A 14,448-nucleotide genomic window follows, 5' to 3' on the forward strand; every position below is an offset into this window, starting at 1 on the left:
ATATTAGTTCTTGTTGTCCGTTTTAAGGAATAAAAACAAAAGATTTAATAGCCATTAAGGAGACTTATACCTCTGCATATTGAATAAGGTTATGTATAGTTCTTCTATTGTCATCGGTTGTTCCTAACCTGTTATCACAACAACTGCGTTATAAGAATATTCATGCGTATTTTTCATACTATTCCACAAAAAAATCAAACAACAATTAAATATCAGTGAAGCAAAGTCCAAGTAAAAGCTATACCTTAACTCACATCATTAATGAATAGTCAATCAAGAAAAGCAATCTCTATCCTAGGATGAATAGCAAATCAACCAGATCACCTTATATCTATCTCAATGTGTGCTCCTACGAGCAATATGAATAGTTAGTCTGATGTGATATCCCCCCCCCTCTCTTGAGTTTTTTAATTTTCATCCTTGCACATACTCTTTCACTAAACTTATGGGTGTTGTAAGTTGTAACCCATATCATATCATATATGCAAAACACACATAAAGAAGTGTCCCACAAAGGAGTCTCATCTTGATTAAGCACCTACATGTCCAGGTGATATTATTAGCTCATAAACACATTTCAAATTCTTAGTATAATACAGAAGGGGAAAATCATAAAGAGCTAACAATGAGAACACATAGAGAATTAGAAGTTAAAGTTACAACAGTGCTTAATTTTCCGTTTACAAAGAAGTAAAAGTGTCATTTTTCAAAATTATAAAAAATGACAAAATAAAATAAAAGTTCAATGACATGGAGATGACATAAAAAGAGAAGCAGGGGAAGAAAGGTGTGGTGATGATGGTGTTTGGGCATTTTAAAAAAGTTCAAGCTAGATCCTTAGATCAGATATCATTCAAATTCAAATTTGAATTAAATTGTGGTTGGGCATTTTAACAAACACCTTAGTTGCTTATCAGAAAAAGCACTATATCTTTTCCTTTTGTTAATTCAAGCTTTCATAGTTCACTGGACAACCATCATCAATTGAGATTGTGAGTTCATATCATACAAGAAGTCGTAATAAAAAGATTAACGATAAGAAGGGAATACCTAAAACTTCACCAAAATCATTATGATTCTCCAACTTTTATCCTTTCCTTACAATTTGCTTGAAATAAACAACAACAAAAAGAAATAATTAGTACATGATTCAATTTCCATTCAGACTCAAATGCCCCATAAAACCATAATAGTTGTAGTCTTATATATAAGATAATATATTTTAAATAAAAACAACCAATCATACTATGACATATTGGTATTAAGTTACTTTCATACTAATAAGCAGTAGAAGTGAAACCATTGGGAAAATAAGACACTGATGGATCCATGAAATCTGGAATCAAAGGAGTGACAACCTATCAAAAGGTTGGTTTTGACCATTCCAAGTGCTACCTGTATCGACAAAGGCTACATGGTAAATACATAATCTTAGAACATGAATATGAAACATAGTGTATCATAGTATTGCATGCCTATTATTTACCTTCTTTGAGGGCTCATGGATTTCCAATGATAGATTCTTCAACAAATCGACAACTTCTATAACAGAATAAGTTGAATAAGTTAAAGAGATACACTTCGTTTGCCAATTAATTATGAAGTATAAACAATTGATAGAGAACAGTAAATCCACATACACAAACAAATAAATCATATCACTAAATCCCTAATGTTACCCCACATTTACACGATGGTCATCTTCATATATGATTTTCATTGAGTTAAAATCATCTGATACATAAAACCAATTCTCTGTTTAATAGGGTACCCAAAAATTGCATAAATTTATAACATGGAAGTACAAAAATGGTTTTTTATAGAAAACATACCTTGTAACTGCGATAGAGATCAAACCTACCAATGCTGATTAATAAAAACCCTAGACCGAGAAATCCTAATCGAAGAGAACACAGGAATAATAAAAGGCGAGAAGAGATGGTGTACCAGTCAAGCATGAAATCAGAAATTCGATGGCACGGGTTCACGGAAGTGGTGGTGCGAGGCTGGTCGACAGTTGGAAAGGGGTGTTTGTTGGTTGTCTTCGTTGATAGCAGTGGAAGCTCGATGGTGGCGATGCTTGTTCTTGGATGACGGTGGTGTTTGGGGTATATGGGCGACCATTTGGTGATTGGTGCTTCTCAGTGAAGTGGTTTCAGGTGGTGGTGGTTGACAGAGGTTGGAGATGGCGTGAGTGGTTGTGATGGTGAAGATCTTCGGTCAATTGATTGTGAAGGGGAGGTTGAAATTGGAGGATCGTAAAATATAAGAGGAGGGTTCCAGGATAAAGGATATATGGTCGAGATTAAGGGGAGTTTGGTATTGATCAATCCACTAAATCACGAGCTATATAAGAACTCAACTTAATACCTTGACTTTTTTCAGCTATTGCAATACCCATTCATCTTCTTTGACCACTTCAATTAGAAGATGAGAACGAAGACCAATTCAAAACATCAAAACGTGCTTAATTCAATAATTTGTTGACCATATAAGATTCAGTGTTTTCTAGTGCATAAACTGATTGTAAATATTGCAGTAAAACTTGTACCTCTTAAAATTCAGCAAAACATGCTAAATGCTTATTAAGGTATATATATATATATATATATATATATATATATATATATATATATATATATATATATATATAGGATTAAATGTCAATCATAAATATTGTGTGAATGTATAACCAAATTTTGGTCATTAGATTGAAAATAATGAAAGGATGTGATCTTAGGGTACATGTTTATACCATGAACCAACCTTTACTATATAACTACATTTTAGGCAAGTAGGTCATATTAATTAAGAAAAAAATCAAAATATGAAAATACAAGTTAACATTTTTAAACGTTACAAAATTCAATCCATGTTTATCTTTTTCATTCTTGAATAATGATTTTTTTATTGGTGATCGTTTCTTATCATTTTCGTTCATGAAGAATAAGTTCTTATTGAAGATTGTTTCCATTTTTATCTTTCTCATTCTTGAAGAATTGATTTTTATTGGCTATTGTTTCTTATCATTTTCATTCTTGAATAATACGTTTTAATGGAGATTGCTTTGAGCATTCGAGGGATTCAATTCAATTTCCATTCTTATTATTCTCATTCTTGAAGAATGATTCATCAATTATAAATTCATATATAATATTCTTTAAGAATAATAGTTACATTCTTGTATAAAAAAGGCATTCTTAAAAAAAAATAATAAAATTGACATTAAATAATATAACATTTATGAAAAAAATCAGATACATTCTTAAAGAATACTACAGGAAAGAATAAAATAAATTCTAAAAGAATAATATAGTACTAGTTGTGAGATCTATGCAATACATGAGTTAATTTTAAATAAATTAAATTAAATATAAATGTCAAAATATTTGAGAACTTTGAATTTATAAGAAAATAAGAAAAATAATTGAAATATTTTTTATTTTTTAAATTTAAACAAACAATTTAAATAAATAAAGAACAAACTAATGAACTTTAATTTGGATATTTTGAAATTAAAATGTAAGTTCATTAATGAAGTTGATATCTATTTATTGCAATTATTACATTAAAATATTATGTTGAATTTAATAAAATAGAAAAACTTATAAAATGAGATGTGGAAAAAAATTAATTCAAAATAACCACAAAATGACATTTGACAAATTGAATGAGTGTGACAAGTGGCAAAAAAACCTTCATTTATTAGAGAGGATTCCTCTAACAAGCATGCAGATGATATATTGTTCTTACACTTTATGATATATTGTTCTTGCACTTTATGACATCAAGAGAATTTTAGGATCACCACCTCATATATTGTTCTTGCACTTTGTGACATCATGTGAAGTTTTGGGTCACTTAGGTGGTACATGTTCAATACTTGTTCACAGAAGATATCTTTGTTCTATTCCTGCAACAACAATGTAGCATATTACGGAGGACTGGAATTTAAAGTTGTTCAGAAGATATTGAATATGGGGCTATCACTAACTAAACGATATTATCCATGAATGATATGTATCTAACAAACATCATACAATCATAATGACTTCATAGAACAAGCTAGTGATCATTTACATGCTCCTGTAACTAAATTTAAAATGATTTTTTAACCAAAATCATTGTGAATGAAAGATGATTGTTATATTTAGTTTGGTTGCATATAGTGAACCAACCTTCAAGCTTTAAGTCATTCTCGTGGGCAGTTTCTAACATTCACATTCCAATGAGAACTTTGCTTTTTTGCTCGTCCCCTTCTTTGCCAAAGAATGTCACAGAAGGTCATGAACATGTAACAAATTAAGATTTTTTTAACAAGGAATATATTAAAACAAATACTCCAACGGGAAGCTGAAAAAAAAAGGAATACAACAAACAATACTAGGATACAAGAAAACAAACCATAGGAAACATAAACACCAAAACAATTGAGAGAGAAGTGAAACCCAACAAGGGCAAAAGGGTTACAATATCACAAAAAGTTCCCCAACAACCAAGATAGCAACAAGTGACATACCAGTAAATAATATGGAAGAAAACTTCAAGAATCAGTCAAACGGGGTAAAATTCTCAATGTATTAGTAAACACTCCCAACCTAAAATATGACAACTATCAACAAACATGCTACAAATCTGAATTTGGATGAAATCTTCAAGCAATGACACCAAAACAGCAACACAAAAAAGATTTCATTTTATGTAACTGATAGTAACAAAACCATTTGTAACATCCTGTTTCGAATTGTTTCCCATTGCGGGCTGGTGATCAAGGAGTGGGTATTAGCAGACTTAGAACCCTTGAAGAATTGACTTTGGGCTCATTTGTATGTGGATGATGTAGTTTGGATGATCCGAGTTTTCGTTTTGTGTTTTGGAGCCCACTTCATAATAAAATTTCGAGCCATTGTACTGGCTTCCTTTGCATGACCAAGCTTTCAATCGTGTGTATTTAGATGGCCAAGAAGTCCACCCACACATCATTTTGCGACTCATGCGTTGCTTCCATACCATCCTCGCAGGCCTCCTCCACCTTGATCCCGGTATGATCTTTCCTTACTCTCATCCTAAGCATCAAGGACAATGCTTAATTTTAAGCTTGGGGTGAGGTGTTCTTATCTTTTATTTTTTATTGCGTTTAGGTTGTATATAGTTGCATTTAGAGTAAGCCATTTAGGTCATTCATAATATTGCATAAAAATTCAAAAATATTGCATATTTTGTTTCTTTCTTTTCTAATTTTCATACTTTTTAGATGCATTCTAGTTTAAGTTCATGCATTTTTGTTCTCTATTGTCTTCTCATCCCTACAGGTACCATGGCTCCGAGTCATAAGTATTGAATCATAGATTGGTCCCGGGTCTTGATATGGAATTCCTTGTATTGGATAAATGGACACGCTATGAGCCTCACAGACCACTTTGAGACTGCTTGTGTGGGGGTCAGATGCAGGTAGCTTGATTGGGTCTAGGTGCGGAAGGATGTGGTTGGTCAAACTGATGTGTGTGAGCAAAGATTAGCCCGGTAAAGGTATTTTGAAGACATTGAAGACTCGCATCTGGGTTTTGGGGGGAATACCCCTTAGTACTCCCGAATCCCGTCTGAGCCTTACTTAGTTAGATTCTCACCACCTTTTTAAGATAAGCCATCATTTGTCTAGGGGTCTAGAGTAAATAGTTAGATTGATTTTGTTTATCACACCTTGCATTGAGGTGCTTGATGAACTTTGAAGTGGGCCCCCCAATTCACATCTTTTAGGACCAAATTTTTTCGGTAACACCCATTTTTGAGTCATTCCCCACCCTTTTTACTAGATCTTGACACATTGTCAATGATCATTATTTGTTCATGTTAGCCTCTATCCATTACTTCATTTTCACTATTGGAGTCCTATTTTACATGGTGAAATTCCTTGGACCTTCCAAGAAGAAAACACAAAAAAATGAAGAAAACTGGAAAAGTGAAGACAAAAAGAAACAAAGAAGAAAAATGAAGAAATTGGAAAAGCAAAGACAACAAGAGAGAATGAAGAAGATTAAAGAAAAGAAACAAAAATAATGAAGAAAAAATAGCACACAAAAAGAAGAACAAGAATCCAAGTTCAAGACTTTCTTCATAAAAAATAAAAAAAGTAAAAAATAAAAAAATAAAAAAGATCGAGCAGCAAGGGGTTTAAAGACCAAATAACAGAAGTTCAAGATTGAAGATTTAAACTGATAGGTTTACATTTAGGTTAAGTATATTTTATTTTATTTTATTTTATTTTTGATTTTGGTGAGAAAAGGCTATGACGATGAGACGGTAGATTGTAAAGGACGGTACAAGGGAGAAGCCTCTGAAACTGGATGTTTACCCAGAGGCCCTGATGCAAAACCATATTTCGTTATTATACACTTCATGCATTATGGTCTGCATTGGTGATTTAAAGTGCCCCCACTGGGCGCATCCTCTGTTTCCTTTGTCTTGCACACCACGACTACATCCAACCGTGATCTATTTGCCCGTCAAGTGGTTCAATAATGTGGTTTATGGCTCTAAAGCGGGGAACATTTTGAAGATGCGTAGGGTCCATGAAAGATTGATTTTGACCATGTTGACTGATGTTGACCAATTTCTATGGTATCTCTCTTTTTCCTTTGTAGTTTAGCTCATCCCAAGCTCATTTTAGTCTTTTTCTAACTTGAGGATAAGTTAGGTTTAAGCTTGGGGTGATTTGATAGTGATTTAATTTCCTTATTTTTATTAGTTTATTTTAGTATTTTAGCTCTTTTTATTAGTTTTGCATTGTATATTCTTTATTTCCTTTATCATGGATTGTGTTGGGTACTTTCTATTTTGTATGAGATATTTTGCAGGGTTTTGGAGCTCATTGCGGTTGCAGTTTGACTGGAGTTGGGCTTAGTGGGTTCCCGATGCATTATTGGGCTTTACGGATCCATTAAAGGAGATTTGGGCTTAAAAAGTTGAAGATTTGGATGAAGTGGGCTTTTGAAGATGGGTCATGGATTCTTATTTTGGGCATGGACTATCCATATTTAAAGCTTGAAGGTGATTGGCCAATTTCAAATCATGTGAGTCATGGAGGGGACCAAGGGAATCTTGGGTAGTGGAGAAAAATGGACCAATAGCATTCCAGCAACACTTGTGAGGGTGGAGTCTCAGTCGCGCAACACTTGCGCGAGTACCCGCACAACTGCACACTTTTGGGCATTTTGGTCATTTTGTTCACCATTTACCTTGGGGGGGGGGGGGGGGGGGGGGGGTTGGATCTTTCAGATTTTTCGATTTTCCACCATTGGAGACCATTAGAGGCAATTTTGGGAGCTTGGATACTCATTCTTCTCATCTTCCTAAGTAATCGGTAGTTTCTTTATGCAAAAACATTTTTGTGATTGTTATTTTGTTGCCATGAGTGGCTAATTTCTCTATTTTGGTTAAATTTGGCTAAAACCCTTGGATGTTTGTGGGTTTTTGAAGGATTCATGCTTAATTCTCATTTATCTTATGTTTATGATTCGATTTCATCTTTCTTATGCTTGTTTAATACTTTGATCATGAGCTTGGTACTTGAATGAGCAACTGTTGGTTTATTTCTTTGGTTTAGCATTGGATCATTGAATTTACTTAGAGCAAGGGCTTTATGATGGTAGAAATCATCTCTATCTTATGAATCATAACTCCTTTATGGATGTGTAAGCATTGACATCCTCTAGGAATTGGGGATTTCTTCATTCTTAAGGCTAATCAACTTCTTGGGTCTAATTGCTTCAATTGGATCTTTGATTTTGATTAAGAAGGTATGTTGTGGGCTTCCCCAACCTCCATACTACCTATGAGGAATCTTGGCATATCATGCTTCATGATTGTTATAACCAATTTTGGATTAATGATAAGCTTCATGTTTAATCCTAATGATAAACACACAAATGTTTATTGTGTTGAATTGTCTTGGTTAACCAATTCTCTCCAATATTTGAGCATCTCACCATCTTGCTTAATTGCAAGCTTTTTAGTTATTCAAGTGTTTTAGTTTTCAAGCAATCACAACACCCCCCCCCCCCCCTTTAGTTTAGTTATAGTTAGTTAGTTTATTTACACTATTTCTATTGGATTTCATTGGTGATTGAATACAACCATTTCCCCAAGGATCGATACCATTTTTTTACCATTATATTACGTTTTATTTTCAAACAAAGGGTGTAATTTGATTGGTGGACTTGACATCCCACCACCTAGCTCCCATTTAAGTGATTCTTGAGCTTCAAAGTGATTTATGAGTATTTTGGTGCTTAAGGAGGAAGCAAGAACTTCTTGAAGAGTCATTGCTTGACTTGGAGCTTTTGGATCCAGGCCTTGTGCACCTAGATCTATCTTCTGGAGGTATAAAGTCTCAACATTGACAACTTTTTCATGTAGATCAAGCTAAGTGATATTATGTTATGGTTTTGGTCCCTTTGAGGTGGGTCTTGTGAGTAGAAGTTACTCCAGAACCTATGAGCTTCATATTTGGTCCTTGTTGAGGTTATGGAGTCATAAAGTTTGGATCTTGATGGGTATAGACCTTCCATGCATGAATTGGTAGTCATTTAACGAAGTTTGGGACTTAGGGTTTTGATTTAGGTCCCATTGAGTTATGCTAAGTCATAAAGTTGGAAGCTTTGTGATTTAAGAAAGTCCCTTTTAATCAAATCTGGAAGTTTGGACTAAGGTCTTAAGGTAAAAGCTTGCATCTTGGCCTCTTTATGGAGTTAAAATGCTTGAAATCATGATTGGGTCCTTTTGTACCATGCAAATGTGCCAAGTTGACAACTTTATGGATTAAGTCACCGATAGGAAGCTATTTTGAGGATTTGAACGTTGGTCTTAAGGTATTAAGACGTTTGGGGTAATTTTGGACAATGGTCGGGAATATCGTACATTCATCTCCGGAACGCAGCGTGTTCATGAAAAGGGTCCCGATCAGTAGTCTAGCAATGAACGCCCTACGCTCCACCAGGGAACACAACGCGTTCGGTTCATCAGTGGGCTTTTTGGGCTTTTGGTCATGTATTTGTTTTGGGGTTCAGACTTGTTTCTTTGGGCTATGAATTATCTGTTTGGGCTCTGGTTGTGCCTCAGGACTTTGAGTGGGCCTTAGTTTTGGTTTGGACCTCGAGTTATTTTGTTGGGCTATTAGTGATGGGTTTTAGCCATAAGAACTTTCCTATGTGCGCATGCAAAACCCTAATGCTCGGATCTAGGCTTTCTAATTAAACATGCTTTGAATCAAAGACTTCTAATAACTATTTAGGCTAAATAACAACATTGAAACAGATCTAGAATCATACCTTTGAATTCCTTGTTGACCTTGTTGTCTTGGAGCTTCTAGAGTCACAAATGTCACTCCTCTAATGGCTTACAAACACCAAAGCAAGAAGGATGATTTAAGAGAGAGGAGAGGGAAGGAATTTCGACTAGAGGTTCCTTACTTTAGGTCAGGTGTCGAATTCCATCAGCCATAGGGTCTATTTATACTTGTAGACTCCTTAAGGATTACAGATAAGTCCCTATCAGATAATCTTCTCTTAAGGCTATCCAAATCCATTCCTAAGATAAGCCTTTGGACGATTTTAGCTATCCTATATCTTATAGAATTCGTCCATAGCATATCCAAATGGATTTACAGTCTAAAGTTTAACTATCAAACAATTGACAGTTTATACCCCTTTATTTAATTAACTTCTTTAAGTCACCAAATTAATTCTAATTAATTCTATGACCTATATTAATCAAATAACAATATATTATTCATTATATTATTCCCATAATATATTAATAATATTTACTCTCTCTTATTAAATCATCCTATCAAGTTGCTATGGTGAAGGCAACCCAAAAGGACTATGCACAACCGGATCAAATACTTGACTAATATAGTTACAGCCTTAGACACTATTCCAACAGTCTCCCACTTGGATAAGTCTAGTAACTATACAAGTATAATTCGGTTTGCAATCGTAGCTCTCAAAGACACTGTCAAACTCTGATCTAATCAATCTTGTCCTTTAGATAAGGGAACGTACAGTCCTCTGTTAGATATCATGCTGACAATCCTATGGAATGGTTAGTCAAGCATTTAGGTTTCTCGATCTCTGATTTATTTGACATAGAACTTAATCGAACACATCAATTCAGTTCTGATCGGGCCCGACACATAAGTCAAATCAAATCATCGAGCGGCCGAGATATCGCTTTTACCTTCTTAGATAAAAGTTACAGATAAACTTCGACTTATATGCATTTACTTATTCATTAACCAACTATACACAACAATGCGTTTTATAACACCGAGTTACTGATGCGTTTTCGCATTATCAATGTACAACCAATTAACAAATAACAAACCATATATCTAGGTTTTAAGACTATATGATATTATCGTCTTGCGATCACCCTTTTATATCTTATTCCATAAGGTGATTCCAGCAAGCGCGGGTTTGTTCCAATGCTCAAAACTAGTTCATAAGCACTCATGAACGTTGCAGCAACCCTTTGCTATGTCTAACACCATTTAGACAATCTACACACCAATTCATGACAATCTTCATTCATATCTACTTCCAACATATGAACGATTGTGGACAATTTGAACAATTCTATTATTCCTAATAATTTCAATTATTCTGGAAGTCAAAACATGCAAAGTGAAACAATAGTTAAACAATTAACATAAGACAGTAACATTACTTATAAATAAAAGTCCTTTATTTAATCATCAAATGTTAATTACATTTATCTATTACACGTTTCTAATACTATCTAATCTATACTAATATCATCCTTCAGCCCAATACTCCTAGCATGCTGTAAGTGCTTAACCCTACTCAGTCCCTTCGTAAGCGGATCTGCTGGGTTATCTTCTGATGATATCCTCTTCACTACGAGTTGTCCTTCTTCTACACGATGTCTGATGAAGTGATATTTTCTGTCGATATGTCTTGATCTACCATGATCCCTCGATTCCTTGGTTAAGGCAACCGCACCTTCGTTATCACAGAAAATCTCCATTGGCTCCTTTATGGCAGGTACGACTCCAAGATCACCGATGAAGTTCTTTAGCCATATCGCCTCCTTCGACGCTTCGCTCGCTGCAATGTACTCTGATTCGCACGTTGAATCAGCTACGGTTTCCTGCTTGGAACTCTTCCATGTCACTGCTCCTCCATTTAGGGTAAAGACCCAGCCCGACTGCGAACGGTAGTTGTCCCTGTCGGTCTGAAAACTGGCGTCGCTATACCCTCGCACCTTCAAGTCATCACTCCCTCCGAGGACTAAGAACCATTCCTTCGTCCTCCGAAGGTACTTAAGGATATTCTTCACCGCAATCCAATGCGCTTTGCCAGGATTCCCTTGATATCTGCTAACCATGCTTAAAGCGAAGGCTACATCAGGGCGAGTACAAGTCATAGCGTACATGATTGAGCCAACTGCAGAAGCGTATGGTACTCGGCTCATTTCTGCTATCTCAGCTTCGGTACTCGGACTTTGAGTCTTACTCAACTTGGCATTGCTTTGTATCGGTAATTCTCCCTTCTTTGAGTTTTCCATACTAAAACGTTTTAGTACCTTCTCTAAGTAAGTGTTCTGACTAAGTCCAATTAGTCTCTTACTTCTTTCTCTCACTATCCTTATTCCCAAAATGTAAGAAGCTTTTCCGAGGTCCTTCATAGCGAAGCACTTCCCAAGCCAGGACTTAACTTCCTGCAGAATCGGGATGTCGTTTCCTATGAGTAATATGTCATCGACATATAGAACGAGAAAGCTTACTATACTCCCACTGGCTTTGACATATACACAAGATTCGTCTTCGCTTCGTACAAATCCAAACTCTTTGACTTTCTCATCGAAGCAAAGATTCCATCTGCGAGACGCTTGCTTAAGTCCATAAATGGACTTCTCAAGCTTACACACTCTATTAGGATGCTTCGGATCCACAAACCCCTCTGGCTGAGCCATGTAAACATCCTCAGCCAACTTCCCATTAAGGAAAGCGGTCTTGACATCCATTTGCCAAATCTCATAATCATGAAATGCGGCAATAGCTAGCATCACTCTAATAGATTTAATCTTCGCAACTGGTGAGAAGGTCTCATCATAGTCAACTCCAGGAGTTTGAGTAAAGCCCTTCACAACCAATCGCGCTTTATATGTGTGCACGTTTCCATCCACGTCGGTCTTCTTCTTGAAGATCCATTTGCACCCAACGGTCTTACGTCCGGGCACATAATCAACCAAATTCCAAACTTGGTTATCATACATGGATTGGATCTCGCTATCCATTGCCTCTTTCCATTTTGCAGACTCCGGGCCTGCCACGGCTTCCTTATAGCTATTAGGTTCATCAAGATTTATTAGTGTACCATCACTAATATACGTGTCCCCTTCGGTAGTAATATGAAAACCATAAAACTGGGGTAGAACTCTATCTCTATCGGAACGTCTAAGAGGTAAGGATTCGTCAATCGGTTCAACCGGAGTTTCCTCCTCGGGTTGAGTGCCAGCGGTAGAGGTTCCTTCATCTATCGACTCTTGAATCTCTTCAAGCTCGATTTGCCTCCCACTGTCTCCTTGGCTTATGAGTTGTCGCTCTCGGAAAACTCCTCTCCTCGCAACGAAGACCACATTGTCCTTCGGTCTATAGAAGAGATATCCAAAGGATGTCTGCGGGTAGCCGATGAAAATACATCGCTCACTTTGAGGTTCAAGCTTGTCGTGAGTATCTCGTCTTACGAAAGCCTCGCAACCCCAAACCTTGATATGTGCCAACGAGGGAGCTTTTCCTGTCCACATCTCGTGAGGTGTTTTGGCAACCTTCTTAGTAGGGACTCGGTTAAGGATATGGGCGGCAGTCTCTAAGGCATACCCCCAAAAAGAGATAGGTAGTGAAGCACGACTCATCATAGAGCGAACCATATCCAATAAGGTTCGATTATGCCTTTCTGCCACACCATTCAACTGCGGTGTCCTAGGAGGCGTCAATTGCGAAACTATTCCACACTCCTTGAGATAATCGTGGAATTCAAGACTTAGGTACTCTCCTCCTCGATCGGATCGAAGCATCTTCATTTTCCTGCCCAATTGATTCTCCACTTCATTCTTGAACTCTTTGAACTTTTCAAAGGTTTCTGACTTTTGCTTGATTAAGTAGATATACCCATATCTACTATAGTCATCGGTAAAAGTCACGTAGAAGCGGTTCCCATCCTTCGTGGTTGATCTAAACGGTCCACATACATCGGTATGTATTAGGTCCAATAGACCTTCGCCCCTTTCACATGTACTCGTGAAGGGTGATTTAGTCATCTTCCCAAGTAAACAAGACTCGCATGTGTCATCTTCCCTAAGGTCGAATGATTCCAACACTCCATCCTTTTGGAGTTGGGCTATGCGTTTCTTGTTGACATGTCCAAGACGACAATGCCACAAGGATGCTTTATCCATACTAGTGGAAGAATCAATATTCAAAACATCATTTCCTAAGTTATCAACAATCATAACAGTTTCATATATTCCATTACATGGTATAGCTTCAAAGTAAAAGACACCATTTAGATAAGCCAAAATAGAACCATTCTCATTATTAAAAGAAAATCTAAATCCTTGTCTATATAAACCATGAAATGAAATGATGTTTCTTGCCATTTCTGGCGAATAGCAACAATTGTTCAAATCTAAAACCAAACTATTCCTAAGCACTAAAGAATACACTCCAATCTTGGTTACAGGCGACGATCTTCTGTTCCCCATGATTAGATTGATCCTTCCTTGCTCCACATCCCTACTTCTTCTTAGTCCCTGCACATTAGAACAAATGTGATAACCACAACCGGTATCAAGGACCCAAGAAATAGCATGATTAGAATCGTTAGATTTAATTGCGCATATACCTGCGAAAGATGGCTTGATCTTTCCTTCTTTGATTGCTTGCAGGTACTCTGGGCAGCTTCTCTTCCAATGTCCTATCTTGTGGCAGTGGTGGCACTCTGCCTCCTTCGGGTTAGGACAGGGCTTAGCGGGATCAACTTTGGTCCCACTAGAAGAGGCACCATCTCGGGCTTTGACCTTGCGATAGTTCTTCGATGAAGCCTTCCTCTTCTTTCCCTTTCCTTGACCAATAGCCAAGACAGGAGCAGCAGGTGGATTGGGAGTCAGTGCAGCAGACTTGTCTTTGAAGTTGCTCTCAGCAACCCTCAAGAGACCTTGGAGCTTGCTTAGGGTGACCTCCTCTTTGTTCATGTGGTAGGTCATCCTAAACTGGTTGTACATCGGAGGCAAAGAGTGAAGCACCATGTCGATCGCCAAGTCTTCCCCGAAGTCAACATTTAACTTGCGAAGGCGGTCGACATACCTTTGCATCTTTTGCAAGTGCACGGTAAGAGATTCTCCATGACCCATCTTCGCGGAAATCAT

Source organism: Lactuca sativa, chromosome 4, assembly GCF_002870075.4.
Source record: "Lactuca sativa cultivar Salinas chromosome 4, Lsat_Salinas_v11, whole genome shotgun sequence".
Lineage (NCBI taxonomy): Eukaryota > Viridiplantae > Streptophyta > Magnoliopsida > Asterales > Asteraceae > Lactuca > Lactuca sativa.